The sequence below is a fragment of the Euprymna scolopes genome, chromosome 46, assembly GCF_053919585.1.
Source record: "Euprymna scolopes isolate OS-2025 chromosome 46, ASM5391958v1, whole genome shotgun sequence".
Lineage (NCBI taxonomy): Eukaryota > Metazoa > Mollusca > Cephalopoda > Sepiida > Sepiolidae > Euprymna > Euprymna scolopes.
Genome location: NC_136527.1, coordinates 71,405,528 through 71,418,982, shown reverse-complemented (window position 1 = coordinate 71,418,982; position 13,455 = coordinate 71,405,528).

Genomic DNA, 13,455 nt, shown 5'->3' with positions numbered 1-13,455 from the left:
ATAAAAGTTTTATATTATTTTTTATTCAGAGCAAAAATAAAAACCTTACTTAATTAATAATTATAACGCGAACACTTATCCATAGAAATTAACACAATCACACGAAATGATGACGTCACTATTAAAATGTGTACTATTACTGACGTTTTACACATCGCCATGGAGATACGTAGTGAACGGTAAGTTGGATTTACGTACAAAAAATACAAAAAAAGTCTACCAAATTGATTTTTTTGTTCAAAATTCAATTGTTTCGTTTTTGTCAATAAAATTTTGTTATATATATATATATATATATATATATATATATATATATATATATATATATATATCTTTCACATCCCGCCCCTACAGTAGCCGACCGGACGCAGCCCAGCAGTGACTTAAGTGACCCAGAAAAGCAGAGACACCCACACATCAGCAGAAAAAAAAAAAATAAAAAAAAATAAATAAATAATAGTAATAATGATAAAGACAACATAACAGAGAACAATAAAAAAAGCTCACGCTAAAACAAGTTATAAACCAAAAAAAAAAAAAAAAATGAATAAAATAAAAATAAAGACAAATAAAAATAGCAAATTTATAAACATGTTAATTACCTAATCATACCATACATAAATCCCCTACTCACATTTGCCCCGAGGCCTCACATAGCTACACAACTTCCGGCCCTTCAATCCAGCATGCTTTGAACCGACCTGTTACGCACACCATTTGAAAAGGGAAAATTTTTCCCGAAATTAATAATGGAATACGTCGCATGGAATTACAAGTAAGACATTTTACCATACAACTGAATAAATATATATATATATAAAAAAATAATAAAATATATATATATATGTATGTACTTATTGATTTGTAAATCACCACTTGTTCTCGTCTCCTCTTACCAACAGCGACTATAATTCATTCCTCGCATTGTGACAGCCTTCTAAATCTCTTTTACACACCTATCCCACACAATGCTTCAAGCAAACTACATATCAATCCTATCCCTTAGTCTGAGCCAGACAGAGTTTGCAACAACCAAAAAACTGTTTCAGATCTCCGAAAAGCATGCTAGGACCGGATGCCAAATAAACTTTATCAAACGCTGCATCAAGCACAAGATTCTCCCCAACGCTATCAAGAACTTACACCTTCCGACGTTCCTCCGTCTAACGAAATTCAAACCATCAAGAAATTTCATCCAAACGTTCTGCATGAAGAAACTCTTACAACATCTCCACCATACACTTCACAGACTTATTGAAGAATTCAACACCACTAGGCCTGAACTGACCACAACACACGAACCTACGATTCACGAAATAACGACAGCCATAAATAAATGCTACTACTACTCCCTACAAATCGAAAAAAAAGACTGAAAAATAAATTCACGTGGCTACTACGTAAACACAAACCCGCACACACTCCCAGACAAGAAGACACCAGGGTCAGCGCCTAAACAACACAAGAAACGCACACCCAAGTCACAGACCTCACAAACTCCCTCACACACAAAGAGAAAGACCTTCTTAGCCTTGGACCCAAATTCATCATCACTCAAACAGTAAACAATAACATCCTGTTCAACATAGAAACACACTTCGTCAGAGCGGCTTACCACCTAAAATGGATGAAATGGATTACCAACAACAACACTAAAACACAGCACACCACCAATGACTTCCCCGTATATCAGCTAGACCACCCATTACATCCTCCACCAAAAGACCAGGAACTAGACACTAAGCTTGCAAGATTAAAACGAAAGATATTCGACATCATAAAAGACGAACAAGGAAGCGTTATACAAAACATCTCATATAAACAACGCTGCACACTTAAGAGCCTCAAGTGCAAAGACTTTGTTTACCTGCCTGGGTAAGGAATTCTGCGTCATAGCTCGAGACATATACGACCACCTTGCACTCACACACCTAAGCAACGATACATTATACACCCCAGCTACTAGCACTACATCCACGCAAATCGAAAATAACATCAACATCGCATGGGCCGACATATGTAGAGTTAGAAAACTCCCCAACAAATACAAGCAGAACTTCACTACTAAAAACAGCAGACTCCCCACTTTTTACAATCTCATTAAAACACACAAAAAATCAACAACCCCGAAAATTAGACCGATAGTTGCAAACATTGAAGGGCCCTTATATACGATCTCTTGGCTACTCTCTCAACTACTTAAACCTCTACTCTCCTCCTTCTCCGGACACGTCAGCAGTTCCAACGAAGTACTCCGCCGTCTAAACACCCTCCAACCACAACAACTAAAACGAGGTAAATATGCCTTCAGCCTCGACGTAGTTGCCCTCTACACCACGGTACCTGCACACCCAGCAGTAGACCTAATAACCGACCACATCTTCTCATGCAACTTACATACGATAGAAGTCTGTCTCTGATTATAAGAGACGCATTGGATAATGGAAAGAAAGCATTGAACATATTAAGAGAACATTATTTATCAAAAGGGAAACCGAAAATAATACCCCTATATACAGAACTAACGTCTCTGAAACGTAACGAGGATGAAACGATTACTGACTACGTTATAAGGGCAGAAACAACCACTAATGGCTTAAAACTCTCAGGTGAAATAATAAGCGATAGCTTGTTGATATCAATGACTCTCAAGGGACTTCCAGCCAATTTTAAACCATTTACAACAACTCAGAAAGACAAACCCATAAATTTCAGCGAATTTAAAGTGGCATTGCGCAGTTATGAAGAGACTAATCGTATGCTCGTGGACAATAATAACTCCAGCAATATTATGAAGTTCAAAAATGCTTCTCGAAAGCAGACACCACCAAATTATGTACCTCACCGCAACGTATTCTCCAAAAGTAATTTTCCCAAGAAAAAGAATAAAATTATCTGCTATAATTGTGGACGACCCAACCACAAAAGTTTCCAATGTTGATATAAAAGCTCTAAAATGGACTCCGTAAAAAACATTGAGAACTTTGAGGAAGAACATACATTTCTATTCACATGTAACTTGACAATACCACAAACGGTAAAAATCTCCTTGTAGACTGTTGTGCTACAGCGCATGTTATCACCAAGGAATCTGATTTTATTAATTTTGATTCAAACTTTAATCCACAAAGTCATTTTGTCGAACTTGCCGACGGTAGTCAAATAAATGATATAGTCTTGAAAAGAGGCGATGCTAAAATATCCCTAAAAAATAATAAAGGCGAAATCTGTAACTGTATTCTAAAAAATGCTCTGTTCATACCTACATTTAAGCAAGACATATTTTCGTGCAGGCTGCAATTAAACAAGGTGCGAATATACAATTTGGCCAAAATACATCAAAATTGACATACCCCAATGGAACTGTATTTGAAATTAAAGAAAATGGCCGACTATATTATTTAAAACATATGGTTCCCTCAAAAACTGCCTGTCACGACTTGGAAACCTGGCATAACATTCTAGGACACTGCAATACAGCTGATATTAAAAAATTACCAAATGTAGTCGAAGGCATGAAAATAATACCTTCAGATGATCTCCCAATTTGTGATGTGTGTGCACAGGGGAAAATGACAAAAGATATAAGCTGAACGCCAGACAAAAAAGCTACGAAAATTCTCTCACTTGTGCTTTGTGACTTAGTAGGTCCGATGAGCCCGATAGGGAGAAACAATCTAAGGTACGTTTTGAACTTTATTGATGATTTTTCCGGTTTAATTATGGTTTATTTTCTAAAAAAAACAAATCCGACACTGTGCTTGCCACTAAGAAATATATAGTTGATGTTGCCCCGTACGGTTCAGTAAAATGTATTCGCTCAGACAATGGGACTGAATTTACTAGTAAAGACATTGAACTTCTATTAATTAACCACCGTATTAAACACGAGAAATCGGCGCCGTACTCCCCCCTTCTAAAATAGCACCGCTGAAAGGGCACGGTGAACCCTTTTTGAGATGACAAGATGCCTTCTTATCGAATCGAAATTAGCGCATATGGACATACGCTTTAATGGCAGCAGCAGCAGCAGCAGCATATATCAGAAATAGATCGTTCAATAAGAGGCTAGGAAAAACGCTGTATGAAGCGTTTTGCGGTGTAAAACCTAAAATGAATAGAATGCATCTATTTGGTTCTGATTGTTTTGCATTTATAGAAAACACCACTAAACTAAAGCGAAAAAGGTACTTTCGTAGTTACGATAAAAATAGTCCGGCATACTTAATCTACTTTGCAGCTTAAAATGCCATAAAAAGGGTTAAATGTGTAGAATTCAATGATAAATTTAAAAAATGGCGGTCCAGTGGATGAAAAACGTGAAATATTGCCTAGCATCTTAATCGATAACAATGAAAATATTAATAACGACGACAATTACAGTATTTCTGACGAAAATAGTAACCAAACACGTCGATACCCAATAAGGGAGAGAAAAAGGCCAGACTTCTTACAAATTGAAAAGATACAAGATTACGCTGTGGATTACTGTTATTCGTTGAACAGCGCACTGGAAAGTTATAATGAGGCGATTTATTCAGAAAATCACCAAGAATGGGAACAAGCTATGGTATCCGAATTGAAAGCTTTATCTGAAAATAACACAGACGAAATAGTGGCAAAACCAACAGATAAAAATATGATTTCTTCAGGCTGGTTTTTTCAAAAAAAAATCACAGCTTCTGGCTGTGAAAGTTTTAAAGCAAGATTTGTGGCAAAATGTTTCTCACAAATTTCTGGAGTGGAATATTGTGCAACATTTTCAACAACGACAAATTTAACGACAATTAGAATTTTATTACAAGTTGACGTTCTATACAATTTAAAAATACATCAAATGGATGTAAAAAATGCTTACTTAAATGCTCCGATTGATTGACTGTGAAATCTACATTTACCCTCCAGTGGGATTTAAAATGAAAAATAAAAATTGGGTGTGGAAATTAAATACATCGTTATATGGACTAAAACAAAATGCACACAATTGGAATTTAACACTCCATAATTATTGAATAGAACAGGAATTCAAACAATGTTCCGTAGACGCGTGCATGTATACCAAAAATGTGGGTAATAAATTGTTGATTTTGGTTTTTTGGGTTGACGATATATTACTCGCCTCAAACTGTGACAACACTTTAAAAGATGTTAAAAATGAATTAAATAAAAAATTTAAAATTGCCGATCTTGGACGACTGTCATGGTTCTTCGGTATAAAATTTACCTGTGAAAATGAAACTATAACTATGAACCAATCGCGATACATTGAAAAAATTCTGCTCAAGTTCGGAATGCAAGATTGTAAGCCGCATTCAACTCCCGTCGAAATAAATAAAATAAAATAAATAAATAAAAATATAGGAACCGAAACAAAATTCATAGCTAACCGAACTTTTTGGAATCTAATTATGAATAAATCTCTTTTCAGAAACCCAAAAGGAGAAGCATGAACAGTTAAAATCACCCCCCCCCAAAAAAAATTGTAAATTGTCCCGGGCACGACGTTAAACTGCGACCATTTCTACCTTACTAACCAAATTAACCAACTAATACCTAACATAATGTTTCCAGTTTTTGTTACAAAAAAAAAAGCCACTTGTTAAAACCCTTTTGTAAACTTCCTATTTGTCAACTAATTCTTTTTGTATCTCTTTTTTTGGGGGGGGGCAAACATTTGTTAAAACAAAACAAAAAATGTATATTTGTGAATTTTTGTGCATATGTTTATATATATTTGAAAAGTATTCTATTTGTATGTTTATATATATTTAAAAAAATGTTTATTTTTATATGTAGCAAAAAAAAAAAATGGCTTCTTTTTGCACACATTATACCAATATATTAATAATTCTTTTTGACCAATGAGAATACAGACAAATTCCCCCAAAACCAGAAGAAAAAAAAAAAACAATTATTTTACTGGTTTATTTTTCTTTGTTCATTTATTTTTATTTATTTATTCATTTTTCTTTCCTTTTCTCAAGTGAAACCAAAATTGAATCCGAAATGATTTTTCCATTATATCAAAAAAGGGTGTGTGTAAAAAGTTTTTGACTCCTAATAGGGGTATATATTTATTTTCAAAAAATACAAAACTTTTAGAAAAATTTGGCACAAGGCCGACCATGGGGGAGGGGGAGGACGGTCTTCTCTGTCTAAAGCTAACTAATCTAACCTAACTAGTTCCTCCTACTGTCCCTCTACTTTCACCACAATACCACATTCATACTATACATCCATCAGCGTATACATCCTTTGTCAGTCACCATAAGAACATCATACCGTGATAAACTAATTAAAACCCATAAGAAAAAAATGGGGGTTTGGGATATAAAAATTTTATAATACAAAGATAAAATGAAGTATTTACAATGTTAGTAACAAAAGACCCCCCTGTTACTAAACTGTGACAGGTGCGCTGATTCGCCAGTTGAAAAGGTTATATGGGTCGGAACGTTTTATTTAAACACCTTTTACAAAAACTTCGAAAGGGAACCCGCATCTCTGGCGAATTAAGCGATCTGTCACCTAATTAGGGAGGGGAATAGGACTAAAAAAAACAAAAAAAAAAAAAAAACGGGACAAACTTAAAAGGGGCCTAATGATCTCTATTACACACTAGTTAGGTTATGAACACAGGAGCCTAAAAAATGATCCTACTCTTACCTAAATCGTGACCTACTCTGGACTTAAAACGAGTCAGAGCTGACGTTCGTTTCTGCTACCCAAGATTCTTTTCCTAAGGAACATCCAAGAACCAGTCAAGACTTGCTTCTCTCACCCGACACACACGTGCAACTGACACCCACCTTTCAACAAAGTCTGACGAAGAGAGTCTAACTCTCTCGGCCTTGATACGACTCTTCAAATGATAACGGAAGATTCGTATAAGGTCAAGGGGAGCGAAGTCCTCAGATCCGTAGACCACTCTCATGCGTGTGTTCCAGATAACACCTCTCAACACTGCTAGCAAGGTCAAACAATTCTTTTCTAAGCCTATCCGTTGTCGGAGCCCAATTGCTACATACATTGATAGGAACCAAAGTTAATGATGATATGTTCAGTATGCGGACCATGAGACCTGCAACAGACTTAATCAGCAGCACCACGATGCGACAAGAGACGGAGGCGTGACATAAAGTCTCGACCTCATCGCCACACCATTTACAAATAGACAAAACTGTCAAGCCAGCTGAGTGAAGTCTCTTACCAACCCAGAGAGCATCCTGAATTACCAGCCAGGTCAAGGATGCCTCGTCATTAGTGAGGCATCCCGACCCAGGCGCCCAAGGCTAGATTGAGCAGAGCTGCCCCTTCGTCAAAGGGAGCCCTTCACCAATAACATCCCTTACGGATCCCCTCACTAACACCCGATATAATGCCTTTTGAGACAACAGCAGAGTGTTGGAGAGGCTTTCCTTAACTCTTAAGAGGAACTTCAGTGTGCGCCGGCACTTGCGGTAGAAGGGGTTTCACCTCGGGGCAACCTGTGTACCTCCCCCTCGGACTGGTGCACCCCTCTCAAAGCCGGAAAGGCTTTCTTGGTGTCCTCCATCCAGAGGCCACTGTTTTCCCTGTCTTATGTGCATATTCGATTTAGGTAGTAGAGCCATAGTGTGTGGAGCCGAATCTCCACATTTGGCATACCTAGACCGCCTTCAGAAGGATGTATGTAGCAGACATCACGACAGACCATAGGGACCCTTCCAAACCATAAAAAGTTGAAAAGAGCCCTCTGCAAATATAGCAGTGTATCTGACAGGATTGGAAGCACTGATAGACGATAAATGAAGATTGGATAGATGTGGGTATTACACACCTCCGCTCTCCCCTTTAATGAAAGGTTTCTACTGATCCACAGCGCAGCTGCGGATTGAACCGCTTTCAGAACCTCCGACCAATTTTTCTCCAGCTGGAGGTCAGGACCAAACCAGACGCTGAGTATCTTGCAAGGCCTGTCACTCCAACTAAAGGGTCCCTGAAGGAGCATATCCCTCCAGGCACCGATGCGCAAACCCGAAGACTTGTCGCAGTTAATTTTCGCCCCTGTTACCATTTCATACAATCTGATTTCTACACCGACGAGACTAATCTCAGCACTGCTCATTACAAGCACAGTTACATCGTCGGCATAGGTAGAGTACTTTACCTGGGCATCCACACCTGGCAAAGTGATTCCGTGTAGGACCGGATTCATCCTTAGCCTGCACAAAAATGGCTCTATCGCAAGCACGTATAGCAGGGGTGATAACGAGCACCCTTGATGAATTGATCATGACAAACTGAAGGGTCTCGACCTCTTCCCATTCACTTCTACCATCACTGTGGGGTTAGCATAGAGAAGAGGAACCCACAAATGAAATTGTGGGCCAAAACCGGCCGCCGACAAAACAGCCCCCAAGTACCGATGGTCAACCCTATCGAAGGGTTGGACTGATCTAAATTGATCAGCGTGGTCTCAGTGTCGACTTTTTCTATCATTAGGCGTATCGGCGTTAAGCATCGTTAAGGGCCTGAAATTACCTAACCCATCTCCACCATCTTTACTTTTATGAACAAGCTTTATCACACCCATGGTAAAGTACTTGGGGATTGAGCCGTTCCTAAACAATGAGTTAAATAAAACCATCAGCAAAGGGACAAAGATGTGCGACAACCTCAAATACACTTCGTAGGGCAGACAATCGATCCCCGGTGACTTATTAAGGCCGACCCGCTTACAGGCTTCAATGACTTCATCCTCCGTTATGCCACCTTTGCACCTAGCCACTTCGGTCGTCGAAAGACGAGAAAAGTCAGCCAAATAGGTGTTCAACTGTTCTAATGACAGACCAGGTTCCATGGAAAAAAGCTCCTGGAAATGAGATCCAAACGCCTCCAGCACACGCTGATTTGTGGTCATGGTACACCCGTCCGGCAATGTGACACGACCGATGTGCCTATCAGCCTAAGCTCCTCTGCACGCAGTTCAGCAGCCATGTTTGTTGCTTTCTGGGACATTCTTTTTAACCTAGCCCTAATCGCTAAAGCTTGGTGCTCCTTTTCAGTAAGGGAGGCAAGCTGAGCCTTAATTAAATTAACGCTAGCACTATCCCTCTCCTTCATCGCCTGATCAAATCTAGACTCTAGTGTCGCTTTAGCTGCCCTAGAATCTTGGTTGAGTCTTTTTCTAAAGTTGGCAGAAAAGGACCTAATGGCTTCCTTAATTTTTACCCACCACTTATTCCCAATAATTGCTCCCCGTCAATTCCCTTTGTAGGGTTAGTAATAGCCCTTCACGGAAACTCTCCACATCGAATAACGATGTGTTGAGCTTCCAGTAACCGACTAATCTAGGCTTAGGTCTATCTAAGTTTACCCGTACACTGACGAGTCTGTGATCCGAGTAAACTATATTGTGGCAACTTGGACAATTCAATACTCCTACGTCGACTCGCCTAAGAACCAGTCGATATAGCTCGAGAGCTGTACCGGACCGGAGCCGCATCTACCTGTCCAAGTCCACACTAAGTCATGGGGTTTTCATTTCGGAATTTGTCGATAAGATCAAACTTATCCACAAATTCATGAAATAAAACAGCATCCCAATTTCTGTTAGTTCCCCTAGAAGGTAACCCAAATCTATCTAACTCGGGATCCAGAACCGCATTCCAGTCTCCTGCTAAGATAACCGTTCGAGAAGTATCCATGAACTGCTTGATTCGCCGAAAAAAGGCAGCCAGCTCAACGTGGCTATTGGGCGCATGAACCCCAATAAGATGACGTGCCCTGCCCTTTATGGTAACATCCAAAACACCTAGTCTTCCCTCGGGATCCATGTAGCACGGGTCACACGACGCATCTAGGGACCTTTTAACTAAACAGAAAATCCCTTTGGAGTGAGAATTAAAGTATGCTGAGTAATTCCTAAAGGTCTTATACAGCGCATGTAAATGGTCACCAGGAATAAAATGGGTTTCCTGCATGCAACAAATATCCACTCCGAGGTGCTGCAGGTCCAAACTCAAGCGCCATTTTCACGATTCGCCCCTTAGCCCTCGGACATTCACACTAGCAAGCTTGATATCCATGATTGTGCCTTAGGGTTGAGAACCAGAAACGAACATCATGGTCGTGAGCGTGCCTACGGCTCTCATGAGGGAATAGGTACTCATCGTAGTATCGATGAGTCCGTCACGAGAGATACCACTGACATGCAAAGGATAGGTTAGTTTTGCTATCCTATACAGGGAGGGATGCATTTTTACCGGGACCCGCCCAACACAACATTTTCTTAAATTTTTAATATCAGTGTCCTTGAAAATGACCATAGGGGAGCAAAAATTAAAAGAGCTGTTTGCTTCTCCAAGCATATGCCATAAATCTTTGGCTTCTTTTTTCCGAATTACAGTCAATACTCGCTTAGCATTGGGGAAGTTTGTGGGGTAATCTACTGGCTTGCCGACTACATCTCAGAAGTCTGCTAGCCTGAGAAGGTCAACACCCTTGAAATTTTTTATATTACTAAAATGAGTTTCACAAAGGGAGCAAATATCTTTGCCTGTGAGATAAATTTTTTTCTTTTTTTCCAGGGAGGTGCTTTGCTTTTCTTGTTGGGGTGGTGAGGTCTCAGTTTCCATTGGTAAGTCAGGGGTTAAGTCAGGGGTTACTAGTGTGGTGTTGATAGCTGTGGTTGAAGTGGAAGGCGTAGGCGAGGGAGGGGGAGTGAGTTTGGAGTTTCTTTTGAGGTAAGGGGAGGGAGGTTGTGATTTCATTGGAGAACATAGGGAAGAGTTAAGGGATGTTTGTAATGGGGAGACATGAGGAGTGGTCTTTGGAGAAGTTAATTTTGGTTTCTTTTTCATTGGGTTGAGTGGAGTAAGCTTATAGGACAGTACTTGAATTGTGGTAGTGTTAGGGGGAGGCATGTTCTTGGGGGCAGGTTTTTGTTTCGAAATTGGGCTGGTTAAGATTTTCCCCGGAGTACTTGGGGCTGGGCATATTTTTGGTGAGTGGGTACTAGAAGATTCGGGTTTTAATTTCTTTTCCAGATTTTTTACTTCGAGGAATTGTTTCCCTCCGGGGTCTTTCTCCGACATTTTTTTTAGGTATTCTTCCTCTCTTGACTGTTCCAAGTGCAATCTTCCTTGTGTTTTTTGTCGGGGACTAGCACCCACTCGTTGTCCTTTCTGGAGGGGTTAGCTTGGCTAAGGTCGAGAAATTCTGTAGGATCGTCTTTCTTTGGAGTCAAGTCTGTTGATGGCATTAGATTAGGGGTGGTCCCGACCTTAGCGCCCAGATGAACCCCCGCGTTGTTTTTGGGGTTCACAGTTGTACCTGCTGTTTTCATTTTTGACTTCTGGCATTCACTGGTGAGATGTTCCAACACAAAGGCTTCCTACCCGCGATGATGACTGGAATTTTTTCCTCCCCTATTTCCAGGTAATAAGGGGACTTCATTGAACGCCTATTTGTCCAGGATAATTTCGAAAGTCCACACAGAGATGTGCTCATCACAGGCTATTTTGGTTATTTCTCCGTATTTCATTAGAAAAGCCGCAATGTGTTCCCCTTCTACATGAAAGGGAACATGAAATACGGAGACAGAAGTACTTTGTCTTCCCAAGTACTCCATGCGAAGTATGTATTCGTTTGTAATTATTTCCTGCTGAGAGAGTTCAACACAGTCTTGTGCGGTGGAGAAAAGTGTGTTCCACGTATGGAAGCCTTTGCATTTTACAATTCTTGTTGGTTGGATTCCTGTAGTTCCAAGAAGTTTTAGAACTAGTTCACTAGAGGAATTGATGACTTTCTTTGTTTTTTTTTTGTCTAGGACAAAAACCTGGAGTGTCCTTTTGGATATCTGTTGCGGTTTTGGTATATCAGTGAGTAGACCCTTTTGGGTGACCAGGTGTTGATAGGCTTTAGCTCTTTCCATGAATTCAGTTACGTCGATAATGATTTTCAGGGGTGTTTTCCAGTTCTGGGGCGGGGATACTGTTGTCTCAGTCCCCCTTGTCATGTCTGGTTCTTTCTGCTGGTGGCTGGGTTCAGCCACAGCAAAGGAAAAGGAAATCTGGAAACAAAGAGTTCCCAAGTTGGTAGCAGGAAAAGACGGTCGTGTAAAAAAAAAAAGAATTTGCCGTTAACGATGTAAAGGTAATAGTAATAACAGCAGCAGCAATAATGATAACAAAAACTGAACGTATAGCGCACAGAATCACAATCAAGATACTGACCAATCAAACGCAGTGATGGGGAGTATGAGACAAATGGATTCGCCAATCATTTTTATAACCAACAGCTGTGCTAAACAACCAATGAAAATGCCCCAAAATTATTATAAAAATTGTCGAATTTTGGATTCAATCAGTTCGCCGTTTACTACGTCACGGACCACATTTAATTCTTGGCCGCCATATTGGTTACTGATAAGAACTACGCCGCCATCTTGGTTACTGATCTGAACTATGCCGCCATCTTGGTTACTGATCTGAACTACGCTGCCATCTTTGTTCAACACTATATCTCAGAACTTTAAGACGTTAACTACGCCACGGACTGCATTTGATTCTTGGCTGCCATCTTGGTTACTTATCTGAACTACGCCGCCATCTTTGTTCAACACAATATCTCAGAACTTAAGAGGTTAACTACGCCACGGACTGCATTTGATTCTTGGCCGCCATCTTGGTTACTTATCTGAACTATGCCGCCATCTTTGTTCAACACAATATCTCAGAACTTAAGAGGTTAACTACGCCACGGACTGCATTTGATTCTTGGCCGCCATCTTGGTTACTGATCTGAACTACGCCACCATCTTTGTTCAACACAATATCTCAGAACTTAAAAGGTTAACTACGCCACGGACTGCATTTGATTCTTGGCCGCCATCTTTGTTCAACACAATATCTCAGAACTTAAGAGGTTAACTATGCCATGGACTGCATTTGATTCTTGGCCGCCATCTTGGTTACTGATCTGAACTACACCACCATCTTTGTTCAACACAATATCTCAGAACTTAAGAGGTTAACTACGCCACGGACTGCATTTGATTCTTGGCCGCCATCTTGGTTACTGATCTGTTCAACACAATGTCTCAAAACTTAACAATATTTGTGATAAATTTCAAACAAGTAAAATATTTGTTTATTTTCCTAATATTACGCTGTGATTTGGCTTTCAAGTGCACTTATAACAGAAAAACGAAACAAATTTGTGAAAATGTATTATTGTCTTAACAAAACAAAATATAATATAAAAAAACTGAAACTTTGTCGTGTGTAAAGCGTAAAACTTGAAATAAAATATTGAAAAAATATTTTCAAATATCTAAATATTTAAAAAATATTTGAAAACATTAATAATTCATAATATCGTGATAAAACTTTAATAATTCGTAATATCTTGAATTGACGGTTTTACCCTCAAATTAAATAAATAAAAAAATTAAAATATTTTTTTAAAAAA